The sequence below is a fragment of the Aulonocara stuartgranti genome (assembly GCF_965226115.1).
Source record: "Aulonocara stuartgranti genome assembly, chromosome: 9".
NCBI lineage: Eukaryota > Metazoa > Chordata > Actinopteri > Cichliformes > Cichlidae > Aulonocara > Aulonocara stuartgranti.
Window position 1 is genome coordinate 584,333 of NC_138960.1, and position 27,335 is coordinate 611,667.

The window sequence follows — 27,335 nt, forward strand, 5'->3', positions numbered from 1 at the left end:
CAGCGGGCGCGTCAACAATATTCCCCTATTCAGCTGCTCGGCGACTCAAAGGCTTGATAGTCGCCAATATGCACAATAAACAAAGGAGCATAGCGCGACAATTTCTGTTCAGCGCCAGACTTGCTTGTAACCTATATCACCAGTTATGTTATGAAAATGACGTATTAACTACTAAAAAACACTGACCTTCGTGTAAATGCTTGGAGCAGACTAACCTGTGAGCTGGAGGGTTCTGGGACGTTATATTTGGTCTTTGAATGGCTGCAATCCAGTCGCCTCTTTGTTACTTCGGAAACATGGCTTGAACAATTTCTCTTCAACGACGTAATCCGATAACAACCGATCTCTTTACCCGTCGGCTTCCCGTGGCTGTCATGTGACCGGCTATTGCAGTTAATAATACAACAGCTTCTTGACATTTTTGTGTTTCTTTTTATCGCTGTGTAACTGATTTCAATTGAAAGCCTGCGTGCGCTAGTACCTCTTGCCACGAGTTCCCAGAATCCTTTGCGGTTTTACCCCTGAGTGACGTCACATTTTCAATCTCTATATCTGATGCCTAATCCTAAACCACTTTTACCAATCTGACCTGTTTTCTTCTTGTACCTACCCTGTGCTTTGCTACCCCAATGAAAAAAAAATCTCAGAAAAGAGGTTGTGTGTAAACAAGTCTTTGTCCAATCTTTGCACTCATTCTCCTCTTTTGTGTTCCTGTGAATTAAAATAATGCCAGGTGGCAACAGTGTGGCACACTGTAGCATCCAAGCACACACTGGCAACTGTTCTCATCCATGAGCAAGTGAGGGGACGGGGGAAAGGATGTCTAAAAGCATCCATCACAAAAATGGGAGGCATGGTGCTTTCTGGGAAATAGGTCACCCTTAAAACAGCCATTTAGCCTGAGGTGTTTTTGTGCACTACTTGTTCTGAAGTTACTTATCTTAGAGAAGGATGAGGGGACAGTGGACACAAATAGATAAATGCATCAGTTTTATTCATTTGTTACCGATTCTCTTATTATTACTCATTACAGTAGAATGTGATATAGATAACGTAAACAGCATATATTCAGTAGCTATTTTAACTGAGTCTTACTTTTCTCCACGAGATCTGGTTGAGCCCATTTTGTTGCTGATTAAATGAAACAGTCTCTCCAAAAGTATCTGCTATGGCTAATCACCATTAATGTAGTTATAGCTATAGTATAGCAATATAAACTTAAATTGTCTGCTATTTAATATGTTATTTTTATGTTATGTTATTTTTCTATTTTTTGGACTTATGCCAGACGGATGGACAAAGAACGATAAATATTTGTTTAATATTTTACTGGCAGCAGGCAAAAAGAGCCATCACAAAAACTTGCTTTCTTCTGAGAGCCCAACTATGAACATGTGGATAGACATCACAATGGACATTTACATGATGGAGAAAATGACAGCAGATGTGAACTATGATGAAAGAAATGGATGGACTATATAAAAGCATGCAGGCCAGATTTTGATTTTGACTGTGTTAACTATTAGAGGATATATTAGTTATATTAATGGAAACAAAAACTCCCTACATGCCTTTTTTTTGTATTTTTATTTTATTTTTTTTCTTTCTGTTTTGCTTCTTTTTTTTCTTCTTTCATTCCTTTTGTATGGATATTTTAGTTGTTTAAAAACAGGAAAAAAAGAAAAATACATGTAGTAACAAATTGCTGAAGTTGATGGTATTGTACAGTGATTCCTAAATGTCAATTAAAAAGAAGTTATTTTTAACTGGTGTGCTGACTTAGTAAAACTTTGTTAAACTCTATTTTCTAAGTACACAAAGACACTAACGTGTTTTTTTATTATCACATGCCATATTCAGTTGCTTGCTTTTCATTTTACACTTTTAATCATGTAATAGTTCATGTCTAGGTTTTACAGGGTGTTCTGTGACTGCTCATTAAAAAACAACAGATTTTAATTTGCCCATTTCCCTTCCAAAATCTTCTCTTTGGATAGCTCTGTATGTCTGCACAGCTGGTATTTTTAGTTTTTAGTTCTGCCCAATTGCAAATAGATACGCTCTATGTGTTTTCCTCCATTGTTTCCAACTGTTCAACTTTAAATTAATCTTGGGAAAAGGAACTAAATTATGTGATGAGCAAAGATTTTGTTGGTTTGGCCAAAAATCTCCTTTCTTTTTAATACACCGTGTGGTGGTAAATGCTATAGTTTAAGTGTTTTGCACTTGTGGCTGTTTCTGTGCAACTCTACACTGACAATCTGCTCTGTGGTGCATCAGTTAAAAGTGAGAAGGATGCTCCTGGTCATACTCCTGAACTAATGTGTCATCGTCCACTGACATAAGCTGATGACTGCTGTCTGTTTAGTGTTCCCCTTGGTACAAAAACACAAATGTTTATATTCATGTGATCAGAGCAGGACTTTTACAGAGTGATAAAAAATACCCAAGCTTTAAAAAGAACTTTAAAAACTTTTTCACTTTTACGAAGGTTAAAACAGTAAAATTCAAATCTCTGTATTTGATTTGAGAGAAATGAGCCAATGAGTCAGTAAGCCTGACTTTCCAAGCATCTCTGGCAGGATGGTCCCCTATCCCCCACAAGACATTCAACATCTGCTCTGGGTTCCTGGCTGGCTGAGGCTCTGCCGATCCCTGCACCCGTTCCAGCTCCTCGGGTGGAGACAGCAGTTGCCCAGCATTTGCCGGTGCCTGTTCCGGTGTCCAAGGTCAGAGCAGCTGTGACCCGGCCTTCTCAAACACCTGTACCTACTCCTCGCATGGGAGTGGCTGGTTTCCGGTCTGCTCTGCCACCCATGCCAGTCCCTGAGGTGAGGCCCACCAAGATACAGCTGACCTCCGCACCTATATCTACTCCTCGGGTGGGAGTGACTAGTGTCCTGCAGGTGCCTGCACCCATTCCTATTCTCGCTGGAGGGTCGGCCGAGCCCATCCAGCATCCTGCTGCATTGCCTGCAGCTTCACCACCTGCTGCGTCCGCTGAGGGCTCTTGTGAGTTTATTCAGCCACCTCCTGCTCCACCGCCTGTGGCTTCCACGCCGTCGCCTGCTGCACTACCACCTACTTCTTTGCCTACTGTTGCCATGGCGCCATCTGGTCTAGCTCCAGCGCCCGTATCTGATCCTGCCTCGTATGGTCCTGCCTCTGCCAAGTCATGTCCAGCGCGCTTGACACGCCAAGCCACCAGAGGATTTCTGTGCATGTTTACACCACCATCGACCGCCTGCCAAGCCGCCTGAGGGTTGTTGTTGTCCATGTCCAGCGCGGACTGCTCGTCCACATCCTACTTGTCCATGTCCAGCACACCGTCGCTGGCCACTTCCTGGCTGTCAGCTGCTTCCAGGCGGCCAAGCTCCGGACCTCTTTAGTTATGGACTCTTGTGCTGCTGACCTCCGGGTCGGTCCCCTGAACTGTCTTCTTGGGACTCTGTTTTGTTTCCTGTTTTTCTTTGTTCAATGTGTTTAGTTTTACTCTTCCACTGTGATGTTGTTATGTTCATTTGTGTCAGCTGTTTCCCCATGTGTTTCTGCTTCCCCTGATCACCTCCTGTGTGTTTGTTTTCATACATTCCTTGTCAGGTCATCTGTTGTTTCTTGCCATGTTTCCAGGTTTCATCTCCAGGTTTGTTTAGGTTCATGTCAGGGTTCTTCATGTTGTTTTTTAGTTCTCCCAGTTTAGGTTAATATTTAGTTTTGCATCAGTTTGCCTTGCCTTTTGTCTTGCACCTTTTTAAAAAAAAATCAGCCTTATTAAACGACCTTTTGTTAATATCAAGTTTTGTTCCACGTTCTTTTGTGTCTGCATTTGGGTCTACTATTCTCAATTCATACAGTCCGCCTACAGTCCGATACCGACTGTATACAGTCATACAGTCGGTACATTTATTTATTTATTTATTAACCTTTATTTAACCAGGAAGATCCCATTGAGATTAAAAACCTCTTTTTCAAGGGAGACCTGGCCAAGATAGGCAGCAGCAGATGTCTCACAGTTACAGAAATTACTCAAACACAGGCAGCAACAACACACATGCAACAATAAGTGAAAGAATACAAATAAAAAAAAAATAAAATTCAATAAAATTCAAATAAAAATAAAAAAGTCAGTTAAAATGACAATCAATCTAATTGAAACAGTTACATGTTATGGACTTGGCCTCAAGGATTCGTAGTTTAGATTTAAAAGCACTTAATGAAATGAATTCAGTCATTTTCCTTCTGCAGTTTGTTCCAGGCCAAGGGTGCTAAATGGACAAAAGCTCTTTTACCAAGTTCAGTTCGGGCAAATGGAACAGAAAGCAACAAGTAACCATGCGGACGAAGAGAATACTGACCAGCATGTTTCATTACAAGCAGGGAACATATATAAGAAGGCAGCAACCCAAGTATCGCCTTATATATAAAACTGTAGAAATGAGAATTCCTCCGACTTACCAAAGCAGGCCATCCTACCTGAGAGTATAACTCACAGTGGTGAGTCTGAAATTTACAGTTAGTGATGAACCTCAGAGAAGCATCTGAGCTGCCTCTGAAGTCCCACAGGCTACCCACACCTGATAGGACTCCTGGTGGCTCCCTTCACCTCTGGTGTCCACCATTTGGTTTGGGGGCTACCACCACGACAGGCACCAACCACCTTGCAGCCGCAGCTCAGTGCAGTGTCTTTGACAAGGAGGTGCTGAACATGTTCCCAGTCTGAATGCTGTTGAAGCTCTGCTGGAGGTGTGCATTGAAGATCTTGCAGACCGGGGCCTCTGTCAGGCATTCTCAGTGTACCCTCACTGTACGTTTAGGTGCACCAGGTCTGTACAGTATCCTCCCCCGCCACCTGATCCAACTCATCACCAGGTGGTGATCAGCTGACAGCTCAACCCCTCTCTTCAATCATATGTCCAGAGCATATGGTCGCAGATCTGATGATGCAATTACAAAATCACCCTGCGTCCTTATGGACACCCTCATATTCGAACATGGTGTTCTTTATGGACAAACTGTGGTTTGCCCAGAAGTCCAGTAACAGACCACTGCTCGGGTTCAGATCTGGGAAGCCGTTCCTCCTAGTCACGCCCCTCCAAGTCTCACGGTCGTTGCTCAGGTGAGCGTTGAAGTCTCCCAGTAGGACAACAGAGTCCCCAGGTGGAGCACCCTCAAGCACCCCACCCAGGGACTCCAAGAAGGTCGGGTACTCTGAACAGTTACCCACTTATACCTCCAGGATAAGTGGGTGAAGATAGGGCCTTCACCAAACTAGAAGAGGATGTTCTAGCAAAATGCTAAACTAGCCAAATCTCCACAACAGCTACCCATTGTGGACCATAGTAGATCACAACTGTAGCCTCTCTCCAGTGTAGAAATACTTCCTTCCAGCCTTACCATTCAGGAAATGTAGAGTAGAGGAGCTAGGAATCGACCACCTCCTGAGCCACACCCACCCAATGAAGGGATCATAGGCTCTGTAATGAATCAGTAAACTGTGTCTGGGTCCCATCAATATGGTTCTACACTGCAGAAAATTGCAGTTTTTTATTTAATAGAAACTAGCTAATGTCACAGGTCCATCAGTAATGTGTGTCTTATTTATTCCTTCATATTTTTTTAATATCAGTAGCACTATTGTTTGATGTAAATGTTGCATGACATCACCTGGTCTAGTTGTTGGACAACTAACACTCAAGTGGCCTTTAGTGGTCTTCTCCTATGTGGATTTCACCTTTGGTTGCAACCTGCACAGTAATACAGACAGATTCCACCTCATAGACGCACCACCATCAGCTATGTACCGTCACTCACCTCTCCATGTCAACTCAGAAAATTACCTGATTGGATAGTGGGATTTTCAGTAGAGACAAAGAATCCTAGTATTCCCTTCATCAGACCTAATTATTTTTGCATGATATTGAGATTTAGAGCATCCTTATACTGGGACACGTGTTCTGATAAATATTCTTATGAACAACAAGACCAGTCTTTGTCACGGCGAGGTGCGCCGATAAGTTTAGTTTACAGGACCCAGAAGCAGACACTGAAAGGCGGAGTTGCTGGCTGAACAGAAGACGATCCTTTAGTTGGATGTTGGCACATGAAAAAGCATGAAGCTATGAAAACTAAGAAAACTGTGAACACTCAGAAAACTAAAGGACTAAGAAACTCAATGAAAATACTATGACAAACTATGAACACTGAGTAAACTATAACGAAACACTCTGGGGAAGCAAACAGACGACCTGACAACGAAACATAGAAAACAGAGGACTTAAATACACACATGAGGTGACAAGGATGAACATAACGATGCACAGGAAATGTAAACTCAAACACAATGACATGAAAACTGGACTTTCAAAATAAACAGGAAAACATGACAAGACACAGGCACGACAGCATCAACCAGAAACATGACACATAAGACACAATAAACAACAATGGGAACATTAACACATGGGAACACCGCTGACACACATGAACCTAATAACAGGGCAGGGGAAGGGAAACTAAATACAATGAACAAAGAACATACTGGACTCTTACAAAATAACACAGGAAACATGATGAGGCAGACAAACAACATGGGCTTGACACATGAGACATGAAACACAAAGGGCAGGTGAGCCCAAAGCCCGGGGAAAAGGGGAAATGAGGGGATCAATAACAAAACTGAACCACTTGGGGTTTTACGGGAGCTAGATGAGCTTAACCCAAACAATAAATGACAAAACATGAAGCCTCAAGTTCTAACTAATAATACAAAACAAGAACTTAATATTTCCCCATACTAATAAAAGAAATAAACAATATATCAAAATGCTGGGTCACAGACCCAGCCCATAAAGACCTTCCAGGTAACAACCTTTAGTTTTAAGTTGGGGCAGTTCTGGGGTGCTCCTTTTTGGGGTGAAGCCTTCTGTGTAGTAAAACACCATCTCATCAGGATATGGTCTCTTGGGAGACTGTCGAGTACGTGGGAAAAGGCAAATATGTCAATGTGCTTAATGTTGCAATATGACACAGAACGAAAAGAGTTTGACTTAAACAAGATTAAATTGGCATTAAAAATTTGGTCAGATATGGAACACGAAATCCCTCTTAGGAGTTTTAGTGAGATTGTCTATATGTAAGTCAACCAGCAAAATAACATTGAAAACCAGAAGAAACTCATTGGAGGAACTCAGAAAATGAATTTGAAAAGTCATTATTTAGCTTGGGCAGGCAATACACTGTAACATATATAGGAGTAGTTGGCCCACTGATTTGTAAAACGATGGACTCAAATGAGGCGTACAGAAGAATAGTTTTAGATGATCCTTTCCATTTCTTGTTGTAAACTACCACAACACTGCGACCACGGCCAAATGCGCAGGGCTGATAGGTGTAAACTAACCAAGCTACACCATGTCACTGGGTTGGTGTCAAGTCAGTCAAACAAAGAAAATCAAACTTAATGACTGGCCAGGAGATCACACAGTAGAAGCCCTTATTGGTGAGCGAATTCACATTAAATAACCCGAAGGAGAGTTTCTTTATCTCAATTGTGGCATCAGCCGACCAGGTCGGGTCAGCCGGGACACTTGTTAACAGTCTAACCAGGTCTATGTGGGGATCAAAGGAAAATAGACCAGAATTGTTGTATTGGATTATGATCATGATAAGTTCCAACGAGATCCTCGGTGAGTGTATTTCTGACTGGGATGACGTAAATAGAATGAAGCTGAAGAAGCTTGGCTGTTGTGTACTAAAATACAAATGTCAGTGGGTGGAAGATGGCAACCAGTGCCAGCAAGCTCCACGGGAACACTCTGCCATTTCACATCATTAGATTTTAGAGGTTTCCAGTTGCTGAAGGCATGGTGACAGCGACAGAATAAAAATGCAATAAAAACGATCAAAAATCGGATGGCAATTGATGGCTTACAGAAACCATTCTCAAATATATGAAAAGACACTTAAGTGATACAATATTAGAATTAAAATAAGTCCACAGAAAAGTGGCAGGGGGTAGCACCAGGGTTCATTCAATCAAATTATACACCTGTGTCATCACAGTCACCCCTCAGTTAGCTTAACTGCCACTGTTACTGGTACCAACTGAGACACCACCACTCAGTTGGTATTTGGGCTGCCTGCCGAGTGCTAACTGTTTACAGCTTTTCTTGTACAGTGTTTGTGGTTTCGTATGAGTACCAAAATTAAGCAAGCAAGCAGAAATCTCATGGCTGTCCCTGTCGCCAGCAGTCCACAGCAAGAGCAGAATGAGGCATGTCACATTTACCTGGGTTTTGACCACACATTGACTGAACCTGAAGCCTGTGCAATTTGTTGTCAGCTCCAGCACAAGACCCTAGAAAGATGGGTGACGTTTGTGGAGAAATTACTGGGAAACATGGCTATAGCACGGCATGAAGCTTTCCTTTCTAAGTGTAGGAACTTGGGTTTGTCTGAATCCAAAGGCAAGTTGATGTACCTGCATCTGACTGGGCTGAATGAAGTATGTTGATGGGTTAGAAGAGGGTGAGCTAGAACTAAGCAAGAATGCTAGCTAGCTTCAGCTGAACTTGACAATCACCAGGATGATGATGATGTGCTGGACATCCACGGTTTCTCGGAGGATGAGCTGCAGAGCCTGTCATTGACTCAGTGTGCCACTGCCCCAGCCAGCCAAGACACCATATTCGTTGTTCTGATGTGAAGCAGAGGAGCTGCAGGTGGACTGGTTTTCTTCCGAGTCAGTTCAGAAAAAATCATGGTTGAAAGCCATCTTGGGTCAGCTGTAGCTCAGGAGGTAGAGCAGATCATCTGCTAATGGGAAGCTTGGCGGGTCCATCCCTGGCTCTTCCAGTCTGCATGCCAAATTTCGTTGGGTATGTCCCCAAGTTGCTCTGTAATACATCCATCGGAGTATGAATGCATGTAAATGTTAGTTAGAAGCACTTTCACAGAAAAAGCATAGAAAAAAGTTCAGATGTGAATGTGTGAATGAGGCAAGTTGTGTAAAGTGCTTTGAGTGCTCAGAATGAGTGCATTATATAGTCTGTACCTCCCTATGTTAGCGGAGCCTTTGGAGCAAGTTCACCATCATCACTGTGCCCGGGTATAGACATCGAATCCTGAGGTGTTTCAATGATCTACTGGTGTGTGTGTGTGTGTGTGTGTGTGTGTGTGTGTGTGTGTGTGTGTGTGTGTGTGTGTGTGTGTGTGTGTGTGTGTGTGTGTGTGTGAGTGAGACAGAGAGAGAGAGAATCACATTCAGTTTAACATCAGTGTGTTTGCGTCCTTGCACACTTTCTACTGTTCCTGTATGGCTGAAAGCACAAAGCCAGCAAACAGCTCAGCCTGGCACTTCCTTGTACATACTGCACCTCCCCCCTCCATCCTCTCCCTTTTATCCTGCCACTCTGCTTTGCTTCAGTTGGTCAAAGCATGGAAGTCTTTGTCAGAGTTTTGTTTAGAGAGTTCAGATTCCCTTCATTTATGTGAAACAGCGAGGGACTGTGTAGACTTTGTTTTCGTTTGTTCTGTAAAGTTTATTACATTGTAATTTATTTTTTTCTTCACAGGGAACTTAATGTAGCTTGGTGTCCCCTTATTTAACTGTTATCCTCAAGGCTCTTTAGACCTAAGATTAAGGCTACAGTTAGGGTTCACATGTGCCCCCAGTAGTGAATTTCTACCTGTAAAGCACATAAAGAAAAATATCATAACAGAGTAAATGTAAGGTTGAAATGTATGTAAGGTACTTGTTTTTGATCTGCTAAAATATATACTAACCCTAAGTCTATGTGTAGACCCTGTTTTGTTCTTGTACAGCAAGTAAATAAGTATTCAACATGTCCCCAGTTTTCTTGTAAATATGCTTGTATTTATTGTATTGCCTTGGGATATTGTGTCGCATACTCGATAAGAGCTAAAACAAATTGATATTCCTGTGCACTCCAGTAAAATGGCCCGATAAAAGGTAGTGGTCACAAAGACACTTTTGGAATTGCCACCTAGTTCACCAGTTTCACTTTGTCCATGTGGCCCCTTGCGGGCCAGGTGCAGTGTCTGTAGCTACAGCAGAGTAGAAAGTGTTAGTAGAGACAGCGGCCATCGGTCTGCCATCCCTGGCCAGTGACCTGGAGCCTCCTACTTGAGGCCAGGACTGGCTGACTGTCTGCCCACCACCCGAAACGGCGGCCCCAGCAGCTCCCTCAGCTGAGCCACAAGATGGTCCTCTGCTAGCATTACCACCATGCCTAAACTGGTGAGCTGGTGACAGCGGACCCACTGGGTGGTGCCAGCTGGAAGACACTGACACAAGTTTTTTTTTCTTACCTGTTGACTGAAACATATTCCAATTGTAGTTATATAATGCATAGAAACTGCATTAGACCCTTTGATTATAACATATATAACATTATACTAGGTTATCATTATATAAATATCATAATATCTAGATAGTTAATAATCAGAAAAAGAAAAAAAGTGATGTGAAAAAGTGCTTTTCCCCTTCCTGATTTCCTATTTGTTGTGTTTGTCACACTTAAATGTTTCAGATCATCAAAATAAATGTAAATATTAGGCAAAAATAACACAAGTAAACACAAAATGCAATTTGTAAATGAGGGGGTTTACTATTAAGGGACAAAAATCCAAACCTACATGGCCCTGCGTATAAAACAGTGGCCACCCTTAGCAGCAACAACTGCATTCAAGAGTTTGCGATAACTGGCAATGAGTCTTTTACAGTGCTGGGGAGGAATTTTGTCTTTGCAAAATCATTGTAATTCAGCCCCATTGGAGCATTTTTGAGCAAGAACTGCTTTTTTCAACTGTTAGCATCTCAATCAAAGTCAGGACTTTGACTAGGCCACTCCAAAGTCTTCATTTTCTTTTTCTTAAGCCATTCAGAGGTGGACTTGCTGGCGTGTTTGGATAATTGTCCTGCTGCAGAACCCAATTACACTTCATCTCGTTTAAGTTTAGGTGGACAGCAGGGTTCCATTTACTGCAGTCATCCAGGTCTTTAGGCAGCAAAACCACCACCATATTTTACTGTTGGTGTGTGGTTATTTGTCTGAAATGTTGTGTTATTTAATGCCACATAAAAAGGGACACAAACCTTCCAAAAAAACTCAGCTTTTGTCTCGTCAGTCCACAGAATATTTTCACAAGAGTCTTGGTGGGGTTTTTTCAGTCAGCAGTGGTTTTCTCCTTGAATTCTCCCATCGATGCCACTTTTGCCCAGTCTCGTTCTTATTGGTTAATTATGAACAGTGTTGGGAAAGTTACTTTTAAAATGTATTCCATTACAGATTACAGAATACATGCCCCAAAATGTATTCTGTAACGTATTCCATTACGTTACTCAATCAGAGTAACGTATTCTGAATACTTTGGATTACTTAATACATTATCATGCTGTTTACAACTACGTGAATGTACTATTGCTGTGTGATTTATTACTGTTACTGAAGGTCTGCGGCTCCGAACCGTAGTAAAGGGACCTCTGGCTAATACGTCGGGTTCGTGTCGGGCTCGTAGCTGAAAACTAGCTTTACTTTGTTGTGTGGGTCAACTTTTCTTGCGAGAGACAGAGAGAGGCGTTGAAAGGCTGCTCCAACGGAACTTATTGTTTCAGAGGAAAACAGGAACACGGTGTACAGTCGAGTCTTAATAGCTTACTTACAACTGGGCTCGTCAGGCTCTCTTTTTGGTTGCAGTGGTTATTATTATATTTACATGCTTCCAGCTCCCGTTTCTGCTCGGAGACAGCTCGAACTTTTCCTTTTTCTCCCTCCTCGCTCACAGACACATAACGGGTACAGCAGTCCATTCTCCCTGCAGCACGGACTACACTGCCTATGATGCTACATTCTTTAGAGCTATACCTGTAGCATTCTGCCTGTTAGCTTAGCACACCACCAACAACAAAAAGGCGCTCTCTCACCCAGCAAACACAGACAGAGAGAGAGAGCGTCACCCTGTAACCATGGCAACCGTAACGCTGCCGCCTGGAACTACAGAACGTAGCTGTCAAACAAAACCCAAACAGTCCTGACCCGCGACAATATGAAACAGGAAAGTACCGCAGTGTAATCCATTTATTTCAACAAAGTAACTGTATTCTGAATACCACCTTTTTAAACGGTAACTGTAACCGAATACAGTTACTCATATTTTGTGTTTTAAATACGTAACGGCGGTACATGTATTCCGTTACTCCCCAACACTGATTATGAACTTATGACCTTAGCTGAGACGTGAAGCCTTCTGTTCTTTAAGGTTGTTCTTTCTTTTGTGACCTCCTGGAAATGTCCACTGTTACAAACTACAGGTTTGTGGCTAAGAAGAATATCCAGTCTGCCTCAACCTTGGTAAATGTTCTTTTGCATGTGACAGTGTTGCTTTCTGTACTACAAATGTTCTGAGGGTAACCTGGCAGATTGTTTTTAGGAAAGGAGTTTACATAGACTTTCCACCTTTTCAAAGAACTAGTTGGAGTTTGAAGTAGATTTCAAGTTCATTTTCAGTTGACTGATGGTCCTTGAGTCCAGCTGCTGGTTGATATGGATAATATGATACAGTCTTTAAGATAAGATGTGGCCCCAGTATTCAAGCTCTCATATGTAAGGAAAAGGATTTTAAGTTTGATTCTGAACAGATACACAGTGAAGCAAAGCCAGTATGGGGAAAATATTGGCGTGTCTCTTTCTAGTTACTGTCAGTACGCTCACTGCAGCATTTCAGATCAAATGAAGGGTTACCAAGGAGTAGGACAGCCTCATAATAAAGTAGCCCAACCCAGAAGTAATAAATGCATGAACCAGTTTTTTAGCAACACACTGAGATTTGATCCAAAAAAGCTGATGCTTGTTCATCTGGATGTGGTGTTTTCAGTGTGAGAAAGGTTTCATCACTCATCCAAGTGACTTCTTCAGTCTCGACTGATTGCAGGTTTCCCCAACCTTATAAAGAGTACAAGAGTACATAAACACTGTGTTCAGATGATTAGAATCAACTTTTTGGGATTTGTCTGTGAAGGTTCTCAGTCATCCAGGTCATTGTATTCTAAGAAGCTTGGAAAGAAAAGCGTCTGGACTTCTTTAAGTTGCTTGAAGACGTTTCACCTCTCCTCCGAGAACCTTCTTCAGTTCTAGGCTCAAATGATGTGGAGTCCCAGATTTAAGCCCTGTGGGAGTTTCCCCCCAAAGAGAGACAAAAGGACCCCTGATGATCCTCTACCTAATCACCTGAGCCAAGGTGTGAAAATGGGTGTGGGTCACAATCAGCCAGGGTTTAGGGTGAGCTCATTGTGAAACCTAGCCCCACCCTATCATGTGATTTCCTGAGGTCAGATGGCCCAGGGCGTCTGGGAAGGGATCTCAAAACTGGATTATAGATGGCAGACAGTTGGTGTCGTAAACCACTGCCTCTGTTCAAAGATGGTCGCTCACAGTGGACATAGATGGCTTCTTTCACTCCTCTTCCACTTTTTGGGATTTCCTTACCCAGATGACTGAGCATGCATCAAGACTGAGACAGGATGTTTCTAATTTTAGAGATATTGTGCAAATGCAAGGTAGCGGTTATACTTATTTGATTAATGTCCACATTGACCCCCATACACCCACACCCCGAAAAAGCTGAAACGTCTGAAATTAAATGTAAATATATGAATGATACTGCCTAAGGTAAGCACATATAATGTAAACAGGATTGTAAACAGAATTCATGTCTAAAATAAAAAGATTTGGTTCCAGCACAGAACCCTGTGGCACTCCATTATTGATTATTGGTAATGGTAGTGTGTGAGGCAGTCTGTTAGACAGTAATAAATGAAACCCCTAAAATCAGTAGCCTTAAAGTTAGGGCATGCACTGATCTCTATAATTAAATTCTATGGTCAGCAGTATTGAACACTGCACTGAGTTCTAGCCAGGGGAGAGTCCACTGTGAGAGATCATAAGAAGATTATTATTAAGATATTTTTACTCATATTTTTAAGACTATATGTGTTCTGTGATGAGCTCTGAAACCTGACTGAACTCTTCAAATTAACAATTTCTCTGAAGATGATCAGTTATCTGTTTCCAAATACTCTTCTTCCCCTTATCATGGTGGAGTTTCTCCGGGTACCCAAAGCGAGGGATAAACTCATGGAATATTTTGTCAAATGCGGTTTTCCCATATTTATTCCTTGTTGGATACACCTGAGCAAAGCGTTTGAAGTGGTCTACAAGAACAAGAATGTACTCATACCCGTGACTTTGCTCTAGGTGTAGGTAGTCAATACAAAGCAACTTGAAAGGACTACTGGTACTGATAAGTCCATAGGAGCTCGTTGGGGAAGACTGGGATGCTTCTGTTTGATATAGACACATCGTTTGTTTGCATAGTCCTCTATACTGCATGTTGGGCCAATAAAACTGTTCACAGGTGAGGTGTGTTACACCAACATGACCCATGTCATTATGAAGTGTTCTCAGCACCAGGGGCTTTAGCTTTTCAGGAAGCACAAGCTGTTTATGCTGTTTATGCTGTTTATGCTGCATTTCTACTATTCACCCGAAAAGCTGCTGCTTGGGGCACCTCATCCTCCTGCCCTGCTTTGCTTCCTTGCCATGCTGCAGACACCACCTCTGATGACATAGTCTCTGTGTGCTCTGTCATTCTGTCTTGGAGGTTTACTGGGTAACTTCACAGAGTGTCTGCATCTATATTCAGCTTCAGATTTAGTCTGGTAGTGCTCAGGATGGATGTTAAGATGTGATTATCAATGCAGACTGTGAATGTGGGGGCATAATACAAGTAGTCTTGAAACTTATCACAGGTGGACGGCTTTAGTGCCAAAAACTCAAGCTTACCGAAATGAAGGTGGTAATTTCTCTCAGCTGATGTTGGAGTTCTTGAGCCATATCTGATGACACGTAACTTGTTGTCCTGACGCTGGTGCAGCACTGCACCTAACCCTTCACTGGATGTGTCGGTGTGCAGTATGAATAAAAGGTTGAAGTTTAACAAGTTTAGCTAAAACATCCCGGTGCTCAAGACATGTCCTTCAACGCACATATTGAACAAATATGTAAGACTGCGTTCTTCCATTTGTGCAACATCTCTAAAATTAGAAATATCCTGTCTCAGAGTGACGCTGAAAAACTAGTTCATGCATTTATTACTTCCAGGCTGGACGACTGTAATTCATTATTATCAGGATGTCCTAAAAACTCCCTGAAAAGCCTTCAGTTAATCCAAAATGCTGCAACAAGAGTCCTGACAGGGACTAGAAAGAGAGAGCAGATTTCTCCTGTTTTGGCTTCCTGTTAAATCCAGAACTCAAAATCCTGCTCCTCACATACAAGGTCTTAAATAATCAGGCCCCATCTTATCTTAATGACCTTGTAGTACCATATCACCCTATTAGAGCGCTTCGCTCTCGCTCTGCAGGCCTACTTGTTGTTCCTAGAGTATTTAAAAGTAGAATGGGAGGCAGAGCCTTCAGTTTTCAGGCCCCTCTTCTGTGGAACCAGCTTCCAGTTTGGATTCAGGAGACAGACACTATCTCTACTTTCAAGATCAGGCTTCAAACTTTCCTTTTTGCTAAAGCATATAGTTAGGGCTGGACCAGGTGACCCTGAATCCTCCCTTAGTTATGCTGCAATAGACGTAGGCTGCCGGGGATTCCCATGATGCACTGGGTGTTTCTTCTTCACTCACTATGTGTTAATAGACCTCTCTGCTTGCTCATTAGGGGTCATATGATTGTTGGGTTTTCTCTGTATGTATTATTGTAGGGTCTACCTTACAATATAAAGCGTCTTGAGGTGACTGTTGTGATTTGGCGCTGTATAATTAAAAGTGAGTTGAAATTGAATGGTCTTTAACCTTCCTGTACAAAGGCTTAGGGATAGAGTTATAGCACTTTTGAACTGGATTGGCTGCTTCTGGTCAAGATTCTCGAAGTTAACAGGAATGCCACTTTTTGGATACTGTTTGCTCTGGCACTCGTGTGCCTGGCTATCCTGCATGGTACATATTTAGGTATCAACACTTGACTGCCCTGGTTGCTGACAAGGGTGACAAAAGTCTGTTGGCCTGGTGTCTATGATTCCTAATATGAAGTTCAAAGCTGTTCTTGGTGGCAAGAAGATATCAAGATATTAGCTTGAAGATTGAAGATATCTTCAAGCGACTTGATTTTGGCATCAGGTACTGGAAGTGCTTCTCTATCCAAGACTGTGCCATTATTGTGACCTGAACCCCACTGTCCAGTAGTACCTCAGTTGGTTCACCATTAAGGTAACAGGTAAACATACACCTTTTACTAGACAGTTTCCTTTCTTCACTGTGTGTCTTAACACTTGCTGATTATCAGTTGGAGTTCTTCTCTCATGTTTTTTTTTTTTTTTTACAATGTTTTGGGACTCTGGCTTTTGTCTGGTCACTGGTAGTCCCTCCCCAATGACCTGCTGTTGTTTCCCGGTTCTTGGACAGGAAAACCACAGCCTGGTGTCCCTCCTGACCACACTGGAAACAGGGGTTACTAGCAATCCCTTGGGTTATACATGGCCTGCATTTTCCTTTCACGGTGGACTTTGGTGGTGGAGCAGTACTGAATGAGCTGACCTGTGTGGACTCAGAAGAGTTTCCCACTGGAGTGAGAGCCTTCTCAGTAGTTTTGGCCAATCAGTTGACTGGTGTATTGAATCTCTGAGCTAATCTGCTGGGAAGCAAACATCACACGCCGTTTTAGCCCCGTTAGCCGGTCGGTACATGTACTGATGTAGGTTTTCTCTGTCTTGTTGCTTAGCTTTGCTAAGCTCCTGAAATAGCTCTGCACTGCTCTTGTCTCTCAGGCATGCTCTAAAGAACCATTTGAGCTCAGCTAACGTTAACCCAGGTTTGGCCATTAACATATCCTTGAATGTACCTGGTTTAATTATCTTTAAGACAGTATGGATTATCTCTAATTCTGTAAAATTCTCAGCTTCATCACTCTGTCTACACAGAGAGCTATAACTAACATCCGAATCTCAGTTACTTGACTGGTTACCATGCAGGGTCTATCTGCCTTTGCACTAACTACTGAGGGTGGTACAATAGAGTGTGTTTCTGCAACAAGCTCACAATCCTCATCTGCAGCCACCGGAGGTCATTGCAGGTCAGTGATGAAGTTGTTGACTACTAGCAGGCGAGACATGCCTTAGTCCTCCTGCCTTGCCAGCCAGTCACTGTTCAAAAAGTCCACAATGAAGTCATAGAGTTCCACCTCTGATGCATTTTCTCCTGTTAGGTCATCTTCCACCTCATCCTCAATGGTGTCTGCAAGCTTGTACAATACCTCTGTTTTAGCAGTATTAATAAGCTCATGAAGCTTTCTCTGTATTCTTCATCGTAACTCTTGTAAAGCAGCCATTCTGGTATCCCAGATGGAGCAGGCGTAGCACGTTGGTCCAGGACATTAATCTTAGTTTATTGCTTGGTGATTAGCTACCGTCAGTAGGAGGCTCTAATCCCGGACGAGCCCCCACAATTGTTGTTGGCTGACCTGACAGGTGTCCAGGAGGGGTGCGATCCTCGATCCTGCTGCTCTGTATTAAAAGGGACAGCTATTTTTTTAAATTTACATGGTTAAAGTCTCTGCTAAGGAACCTTCTCTGCTGTAAGCTCATGGTGCTATGCAAATGACCAAGAGCAGAGTTAGCATTACAATCGAACTGTATTTGCACAGTAGTTATTAGGACCACATTAAACTCCCTAAGAAAGTAAACAGGCCCACATTTAACAGTCTAAGTCCCAGGAGTAGTAGTTCATTGTAGTCACTGAGTTAGTACACCAGTTTTTATTGCCAGACGCACAGACAGCCCCGCCTACTCTCACCAGAGTCACTAGTTTTGTCATGACATTATACTGTGTGGCCTTCTAACCTATTTGCAGAGGTAGAGTAACGCTTAACAAAAACCAGTCATTTTACCATTTGCCAGAATAGAAGACTAGAGCCAAGTCTCTGTACTGAGGATACAGGTGTTCCTGACAATTTTACACATGCTGTCCATAGTCTCAGATCATCCACTGAAGGGATGAGGCGTTGGTGAGAAAAGTAGTTTTGATACAGGCCACAGTTCCACTGTTACTGGCTGTTACTGACCCTATACCCAACATTTTGTATAGGCTGTGATGGAGGTAGATGATATGTTGTGATAAAGAAAATATTGTGGTCATTTTATCAGCCAGCACCAGTTTCAGATCTAATGTTTACAGTTATTTTAGGTTTGAGATTTTGTAATAGTAATGATGGATTATTTTCTACTTCCCTTAAAAGGCTGGCATGCCTCCCTATGGCCTCGTTTCAGGCTGTAAGGCCACAGAGAGGGCTGACTGCAGCTACAATGTAGGTCACATGATTATTGAAGGTAGCTGAGGGGGATGTCGTTACAAACTTGCATATTTCCATGCACAGATGTGGAGGTTACCGAGGACACCAAAGCCTGTAATATCCACTAGTGTCTGTACAATTAATCAGTGAATTGCTTATTACGTTATTATTACAGTATTACATAGCTTAATTATTTATTATTGCAGCTGTAATTATCTGTAAATATCAGCATCATGACTATTTAACAGGTTAAAAACATATACTTAGACACTATTTCAACAACCATCAAGCTAACCACCAGCTAAAACAGCAAACAATTAAAGAGAAAGTAAAAGATTCTGCAAAAAGATGTAAAAACGAGACGGAGCCCCCGTTCACATGGACATGCTGCCGGGCGCTGAAAGCAGTCATCTCACAGATTCTGTCACAAATATATGGCATTTTGTTCCAAACAATTCAAGTGATTAATAAGGTCAGTAAACACTGCTGTAGGAGAGAACCACGAAACGTTGGCACTGTGCATAACATTACAGGTGATCCTCGCCATGTATGAGTTCCAAATAAATTACCAATCAAAGTGATATCAAAGTGATCCCTGCTCAAGAAGTCTGCTGCTTAGCATATCATTTTTAATACTCTGGTTCAAGAGTTTTGCATTGTGAAACAGCAGTGTTGGGTAAGTTACTTTAAAATAGTAACTTAGTTACATTACTAGTTACTTCTATCAAAAGTAACTCAGTTACTTCAAGTTACTGAGTAATTCTAGATTCAAAATCCTATCACAATATTTTCTGAGATGGCGGCGCGCACAGACGCAGCGGCCCGGAGCTCCTACACTTTTGCACTTTTGGTGGTACTGTGTATTATTTCACACAGTCTGGGGTTACTTCAATACAACAGAGATGATCTACTACAACTAAGCCGTGGAGATCTTCAGCTAACATCCGAGTATCTCATCCCCCCGGAGATCGTTAAGCAACCCCCGGGGCTACCCGCAACAGCAAGCCGCAGGAGGAGACGTTGCGAGCGGAGGCAGAAGAGAGGCAAGCGGGGAGGCCTGTGGGCACGGCTAAAGACTAGTCCGTTTAAACCACCACTCCCGATCATATTCCTCTCCAACGCCCGTTCAATCCGTTACAAACTGGATGAAATACGACTGCAGATCGCCACTCGACGGACTTTTAATAACTGTTCGTGCATGATTTTAACTGAAACCTGGCTGGACAGCGCCATTCCCGATGCGGCTATCGATCTAGCAGGCCGCACCGCCTATCGAGCCGACAGGTCTGCGGACTCGGGTAAGAAGACTGGCGGGGGGCTGTGCATCTATATTAACAACCTTTGGTGCACGAACGTCACGGTAACGGAAAAACTGTGCAGTACAGAGGTAGAACTGTTGGTGTTAAAGTGCCGTCCATTCTATCTCCCTCGGGAATTTTCTGCCGTTTACATCTGCGCTGTTTACATTCCACCAGATGCTAATGCTAAGCTAGCGTTAGCACAATTGAGCAGCAGCATCAATAACAGCCTGGTAGCACACCCGGACAGTGTCTTTATTGCGGCTGGGGATTTTAACCACGCGGACCTGAAATCTGTACTTCACAATTTCCACCGTAATGTGAAGTGTGCTACCAGAGGAGATAGAACGTTGGACCAGGTGTACACCAACATGGCGAATGCGTACAGAGCCCAGGCTTATCCCCACCTGGGTCTGTCAGACCATCTCTCCCTTCTGCTACACCCAATATACACACAAAAGATCAAGAGCACTGGGATTACAACCAAAACCGTGAGAACATGGCCGCAGGATGCTATTCCGATGCTTCAGGACTGTTTCCACTGCACAGACTGGGATGTATTCAAGGTGCAGGACACTGACAATCGTGTCGCATTGGACAGTTACACCTCCACTGTCTTGGACTACATCTGTTTCTGTGTGGACAATGTAACAACTTGGAAACGATTCCGTGTGTTCCCTAATAATCCACCCTGGATGACACACGGAGTTCAACAACTTATTCGAACAAGGAACAACGCTTTCAAATCCGGGGACCAGGAGGCATACAGTGCTGCCAGGGCCAACCTGAAAAGAGGCATCAAGACTGCCAAGCAGCAGCACAGGGGGCGTATCGAGGCCAGGTTTGAGAACAACACAAACCCAAGGCAGGTCTGGGAGGGCATCAGGGCTATCACGGACTACAAAAGAAGAACACCATCACCCTCAGCCGACAGTTCTACTCTGGCTGAGGATCTAAATCTCTTTTATGCCCGTTTTGATAGGGAGAACACCGACCCTGTCCTGTCCCCTCTCCCCTCAACCGACCCTGCTCCGGTCCTGAGCACTCATGAGCTGAGGCGTGTGTTCCGGAGCATTAACACCAGGAAGGCGGCCGGGCCGGATGGAGTGCTGGGCCGGGTGCTAAAAGACTGTGCTGCGGACCTGGCGGACGTCTTCACCTCTATATATAACACCTCGTTGTCCTGTTCACTGGTACCATCCTGTTTCAAAGCAGCAACCATCGTTCCCATCCCAAAACAGTCAAATGTCACATGTCTGAACGATTTCAGACCTGTGGCACTCACCCCCATTCCCGCCAAATGCCTGGAGAGACTGGTCATTAAACACATCAGAGCTGCTTTTCCACCATCCCTGGACTCGCACCAGTTTGCATACAGGGAGAACCGGTCAACCGAGGATGCGATCGCCACAGTGCTGCACACATTACTGAAGCACTTGGAACACAGGAACACCTATGCACGGCTCCTCTTTGTAGACTACAGCTCGGCTTTTAATACCATCCGGCCATGCAAACTCCGTCCCAAACTCCACCAACTGGGACTTAACTCCTCTCTGTGCAACTGGATTGTGGACTTCCTCACTAACCGTAGACAGAGTGTCAGAGTGGGTAAGAACACCTCTTCCACCCTTGTGGTCAACACCGGTGCCCCTCAGGGGTGTGTTCTGAGCCCTCTGCTATACACTCTCTTCACCCATGACTGTATCTCCTGCGCGTCCAATCTCATTGTTAAGTTTGCAGATGACACTACAGTGCTCGGACTTATATCCAACAATGATGAGACAAACTATAGGACAGAGGTGCAACAACTAGAGTCATGGTGCCACGACAATAACTTGGTCTTAAACACCAAAAAGACCAAGGAGATCATTGTAGATTTCCGGAAGAGGGGTCATAACAACCATCTGCCTCTCTTCATTGGCAGTGAGGCGGTGGAGAGGGTGAGCAGTTTTAAATTCTTGGGGGTAACTGTGACCGAGGACCTGTCCTGGGGCAACCATATCACCTCAGTTGTACGGAAGGCCCAACAGCGCCTCTACTACCTGAGGAGACTGCGGAGCGCACACATTCCCAGATCTCTGATGTTGAACTTCTACAACTGTGCCATCAGCAGCGTTCTGACGTATGGATTTCTAGTGTGGTTCCCCAGCTGCACCAAGGCCGATCAGCAAGCACTCCAGCGGGTGGTGAAAGAAGCTGGCAGAATTATTGGAACAAGTCTGCCAGAGATCAGTAACATCTTCCCCACTCGCTGTCTGAGGAGGGTGCACAGTATCCTGCGGGACCAACATCACCCTGCGCGCCACCTTTTCCATCTGCTGCCCTCAGGGAGAAGGTACAGGTCTATACAGGCCAGAACATCCAGACTGGCCAACAGCCTGTATCCACAGGCTGTGAGGCTCCTGAACTCTCTGCCCCCCTCTCACGGACAATAACCATATCCAACTTCTTAATAGCAATGAACTGGTCTGCATTGGTGCATCATATCTTTATTCTCTTCCCCCTCCTGCCCCCCCCCCCCCTCTTTCTTAAATAGATAACTATCATATCTGATATCATATCTCACAGTACAATAATATTGAATGGGTTGCATTGTTGTATTTTGTCATGTTTCTCAGGTCTTTGTCTGAATTTCTACGAACATTATTGCTAAGAATTGTCTTATTGCATTGGAGTCACACTGGGTTAAATATGTACACTTGGGTTTTAAGGGGTATTTATTATTTTCTTTTTTTTTTTTTTTGGGTTGTATGGAAGCCCCAAACGCAATTTCATTGTTCTTGACAATGACAATAAATAAATAAATACTAAATACTCGTTACTTTCAAAGTAACTAGTTACTAGGGACGAGGCTAACCAGAACGCCGTTTACTCGAGTGTGACATTATCTCCAGGTCCGTGTTCCAATTTCCGAGGTAAGTCGAACGCAACACACGAAGTAACGTGTGTTGCTATCTAAATCCCAGTAACGACTAACGCGTTCCTGATTTTGGCATAATAACTAGTTACCGTGCTCGTTACCACAATAATAACGTAGTTACTGTAACGTGTTACTTAATAACGCGTTAGTCCCAACACTGTGAAAGAGACACTCCAAATGCAACAACAGTAAGGGTCCAACCTGCAGCATTTAGTTACTTACATAGTTATGACAGGTAGGTGAGAACAAACAGTCAATAGTGTTCAACCTGGTCTTAATGAGCGATGATACAAACAGATACATGTTTTATATATTTTCTTTATTGTTTCTTGTTATTGTTCAGTCAAAGCATCACCATCATCATCATCATATGACCCCTCATTGTGAATGTAGGGAATAAACCACGCAGGAACCATCTGAACCCTGACAAACAACAAATAGAAAAACACTTTAATAACACAATTTGTTAAATATGATACACATGTTAACATTAGTTTTACTACAGTTTACTTGTATTTTAACAAATGTAAACTGTATTCTAGGAATCACTGACAGAAAGTTGTAATAAAAATAATTATCTTTGTGTTTTCCCAAACTTTAGCTTTTCTCATTTTCGTGCTTGTTGTTCAGCTGCCATACTTCATCTGCATGGTGTCACCTCTTAACCATGTAAAATAACACACAAGCAGAGTATGTTACTAAAACTGGACATTGCAAACTTCATGACAGCATAATTTCTAACAGAGTGTAACTTCAGAATATGCAGAAGTCATTTCTACTTCATGGAATAATCTGACAAGCCAGACATGTCTGTTTGATTAGAACAGTTTCTCTGACTGCCCCAAATAAACCAAAGAGTTCATGAAAACTCTGAAATCCAAACATCAGTCTTTTTTTATCCTGGTGTAACTCTGAGAGCATGTGATGCTTTCAACAGAAGCAACAAAAACTAACAACCAAATAGGAAAACCTTAAACTTAAAAAGGAATTCAACCCTGTACCAAAATTCCAAGGACAACACTCCAGCTCCCACAAGACTCAGCCCACACAGCTGATAAGTTACACACCCATGCACATCCATCAAGCTAACGCTGCTCTAAGACACTTTAAATATATCGTAGATTGTTGGATTGAATGATGAACTGTTGACTGGAAATAGTTTTGGTGCAGGGTGCAGTGGGAAACGTCTGAAAGGTCAAACTGAAAGTTTTATCATTTATTTTACATTTTCAAAACATAACTTTTAGTTTTTATATTTCAATGGATGATGAGGTTTGGAACAAAAGAAATGAACGTGTTTATAGTGGAAACTAGATAAAAAAGGAGGGGGGGCTCTGTTAGCTAACAGTCAGCTGGCTGACCTCTGGCTGACCTCTGGCTGACCTCTGGCTGACCTCTGGCTAACCTCTGGTTTTCTGTATATACCCATTTATTGCACACAAGCCATCTGTTCCTCATTTTGATCTATATTTGGGGTAGAGTAATCTGTCTTCTTATTATTCAGTAAAAGTAACTGAAATGTTATTTATAGAGCACCTTTCAATAAATATTACAAACTTTTTAAAAACCAAACTGCTTAAACATAATGCAAGTTTTTAGCTTTTACCGCTGAGTCCACAGTTTTTAAGCTGTGTGGGAGAGAGTGATGGTATCCACAGCAACAATGAGCTCATTAAGTATCACAAACAAATCAATATTGCATAATATTACCACTATACATTTTTAATGCATAGTGGTAATATGACATTGCTCGACTTTGTGTGTTGTAATGCTGAGAGCTGGAAGCACAGTTTGGATCCAAACAGTTTAAAGTGTAAGAAAGTCTTGATGCTATAGCAGTTTTAAAATGGTGATAAAGTGGGTGAGGAGGGAACAATGGGGTAGGTCAGGGGTCAGTGCACAGGTAGGTGACAAAGGTCAACTGGAAAGGCTCCAGTACAAGTAGCAGATCACTGAGACATGCACATCCCGAGCTAAAAGGTTTATTTACAGAGGAAAAGAAATGAAACAATACTGGGTCAGCTGACTCGAGCATCTATGGAGAGGTGGTGGCTGAGCCAGCGCAGACCAGCAGGGGGGCTAGATCCAGCTAAGACTGGTTTAGGTGGTGAGATGACACATTGGTGAAGAAGATGGTGGTCTGGACTGTGGACCGCCTGAAGAGCCGGTCGGTGAGCTGAAACAGACAAGATGACCTCCAATGAACACTTTTACTACTAAATAGTACAGATAGTAAGAGAGATCGTTTCAATCCAGGTCTGCTGAAGTGAAAGAAGCACTCTGATCTCTTTCTTCTTCTCATTCAATGATAATCTTTGGGGTAAAGAGGTGATCAGACAATCATTTGCTTGGAATCTTTAAATCAATGACCATAAAATATTTAATGGCCATAATGAAAATAAAATAGGAATTCCCAAAATACGGCCACACTATTTTTGGTACAGCAGTTCAGTACTCTACCTTTTTCACTATAAGGCTAGCTAGTCACGCTAGCTCAGCTAAACTCACCAAGAAACAGTTCCAGCAGTTATTCCTGACATACACTTTCCCAGATCTCCTCTCTCTCTCTCTCTCTCTCTCTCTCTCTCTCTCTCTCTCTCTATATATATATATATATATATATATATATATATATATATTTATATATATATATATATATATATATATATATATAAAGGTACATGAAAATGCTTTCTTAATCACTTATTTACACTTTATAAATGATCTGTTTCATATATGATCTGCTTTTTAATCCAGAATAAACAATTATTTTCCAGATTTTCACTACGGCCGTCTTCCTCTCCTTGTCCACCACTACTATGTCTGGTTTGTTAGCCATCCCACAGGATCTTAGCTCGGTCATTCATACCCCAGGACGTATCTGAGCTTGTGACTTCCAGGCCATGCTCTGCACAAATGTTCCTGTATATTATGCCAGCAACCTGGTTATAGCATTCTATGCACTGCCTGCTAGCATCCTGCATCTACTGTTATGTACAGTGGAGGCATCAGAGGTATCCTTATATGGATAAGTGGCAGAGAATGGATGGATGGTGAGTGTATGACTTTAAAAAAGCCTTTCCTACCAGTTTACTTAGCATTGCAAATGGATATTTTATCCCTCCTTTCTCTCCCTCCATGCTTCTGTTACTCAGACTGCAGGAGCTCTGTGCACATAAACAAAGACCAGCTAATACCTGGAGCTCTCTTATCTCTCTACTGCATCACCAGTCAGGGTGTCCTACACTGCCCCCATCAGAGCAACACCTGCAACGTCTCTTCTTGATGCTGGCAGTGATAGTGGTGTTGCATTATATAGCGTTACATAATGTGTATGATGCTGGTGTAATCCTAATAGAGGAGTAGCTTGGTGTGCTTTGCCTTGTACCATAGATAAGTGTGTGTCAGTGTCAGTGAGGAACAAAGGTACCAAAGAAAATCGAATTCATTTTAATAACTAAATTCTGTAATGACTTTGAATGAGGAGTGTGTGTGTGTGTGTGTGTGTGTGTGTGTGTGTGTGTGTGTGTGTGTGTGTGTGTTTGGACGGGTGGGGGGTGGGGTGGGGTAGAGGAGGGGAGAGGATCTTTCTTTATGGACATCTCTCTGTCTCCACAGTGACTTGTCACCAAGGAGACAGAGCTGTTGGCAAGGCAACCAAGGGTGACGCCTATGATGAGGTGTGACAGCATAAGTATTTTTAGCCCGTCAGCTAGGTGTTCACAAATGTGAGTTCAGACACTTCAAAGGATGGATGGGAGGTAGGATGATGAGAAAGAAAGCTGGTTTAAATAAGAGCTAAATGCTGTGTCGTGGTCAGTGGTTCTCATGTAGTGCTGATGTCACAGACCAGAATGACCACCAATCGTTATAGCAGGCCGTGGTTAAACATGACTAACTGGACCGATGAAGTATTATACTCCCAGTACAGTAGTGAGGCCACAGTGCGTGAGTATCAGCAGGTATATACTCACTCGTTTCATTTCACTTTCTTTAATAATACTCTGAAGATTTAGATGAACAAAAGGCAGTTTAAAAAAGTCACGTGATGTTAACACTTGATATTTATTTAAACCCCAGATATAATTAAGACATCAGGAAGGGGGCTAAATACCTTCCCGCAGCACTGCAGATATGGATCAGACGTGTTTTGATTTTATTTTTAAAGCTGATGTGGTACTTTATTTACTTTATTTACTTTATTTAGTTTATCTAGTTTAACCCTTTTTCAATTATTCAAACTATCACAAAAAATTACAAAAGCAATCAAATCTGTGCATGAATGTTTAAAATCCCAAATTCTTTAGTTTCCAGTGATAGAGAATGAAAAAGAGACTTTTGCTGTTATTAAACTGCTGTTCTTGAAGTGGACATGAAACACTTTACAGGCTTATGTACATCAGAGTCCTGACACAGATGTAACGCTGTGTGGATTTAAGTTTTTGGAACATCTTAGTGCCGTGCTGTGCCAGTGCAGAACATTCAGTCAGCGGGCTGGTTGGGAGCAGTAAGTAGATTTACATTAGTTTTTAACAGAAGCAGTAACTCAGTGGAACATAAGGACAGTAAAATGAAAAATCGGTTTGAGGGGATCATGTTTGCTGCCCCAGGATGCAACAGTGATGTTTTATGTTAAGGAATCAAGTTTTGAAAAAAGGAACTCTGAGAAAGAGACGGCAGACTTTTTGGAGACCTGATTTTGACTGACTGGTTTCCTTCATATTAAGTGAGGAATAGAGGTGAAGCC

The 27,335-nt window shown here is 42.6% G+C and overlaps 1 protein-coding gene across 1 annotated transcript in view; it reads left to right on the plus strand.

The window, feature by feature from the left end:
* The window catches only part of arhgef4 (Rho guanine nucleotide exchange factor (GEF) 4), a 78,042-nt gene that overhangs the window by 14,090 nt on the left and 36,617 nt on the right, over positions 1 to 27,335 (plus strand). The window lies entirely within an intron of this gene.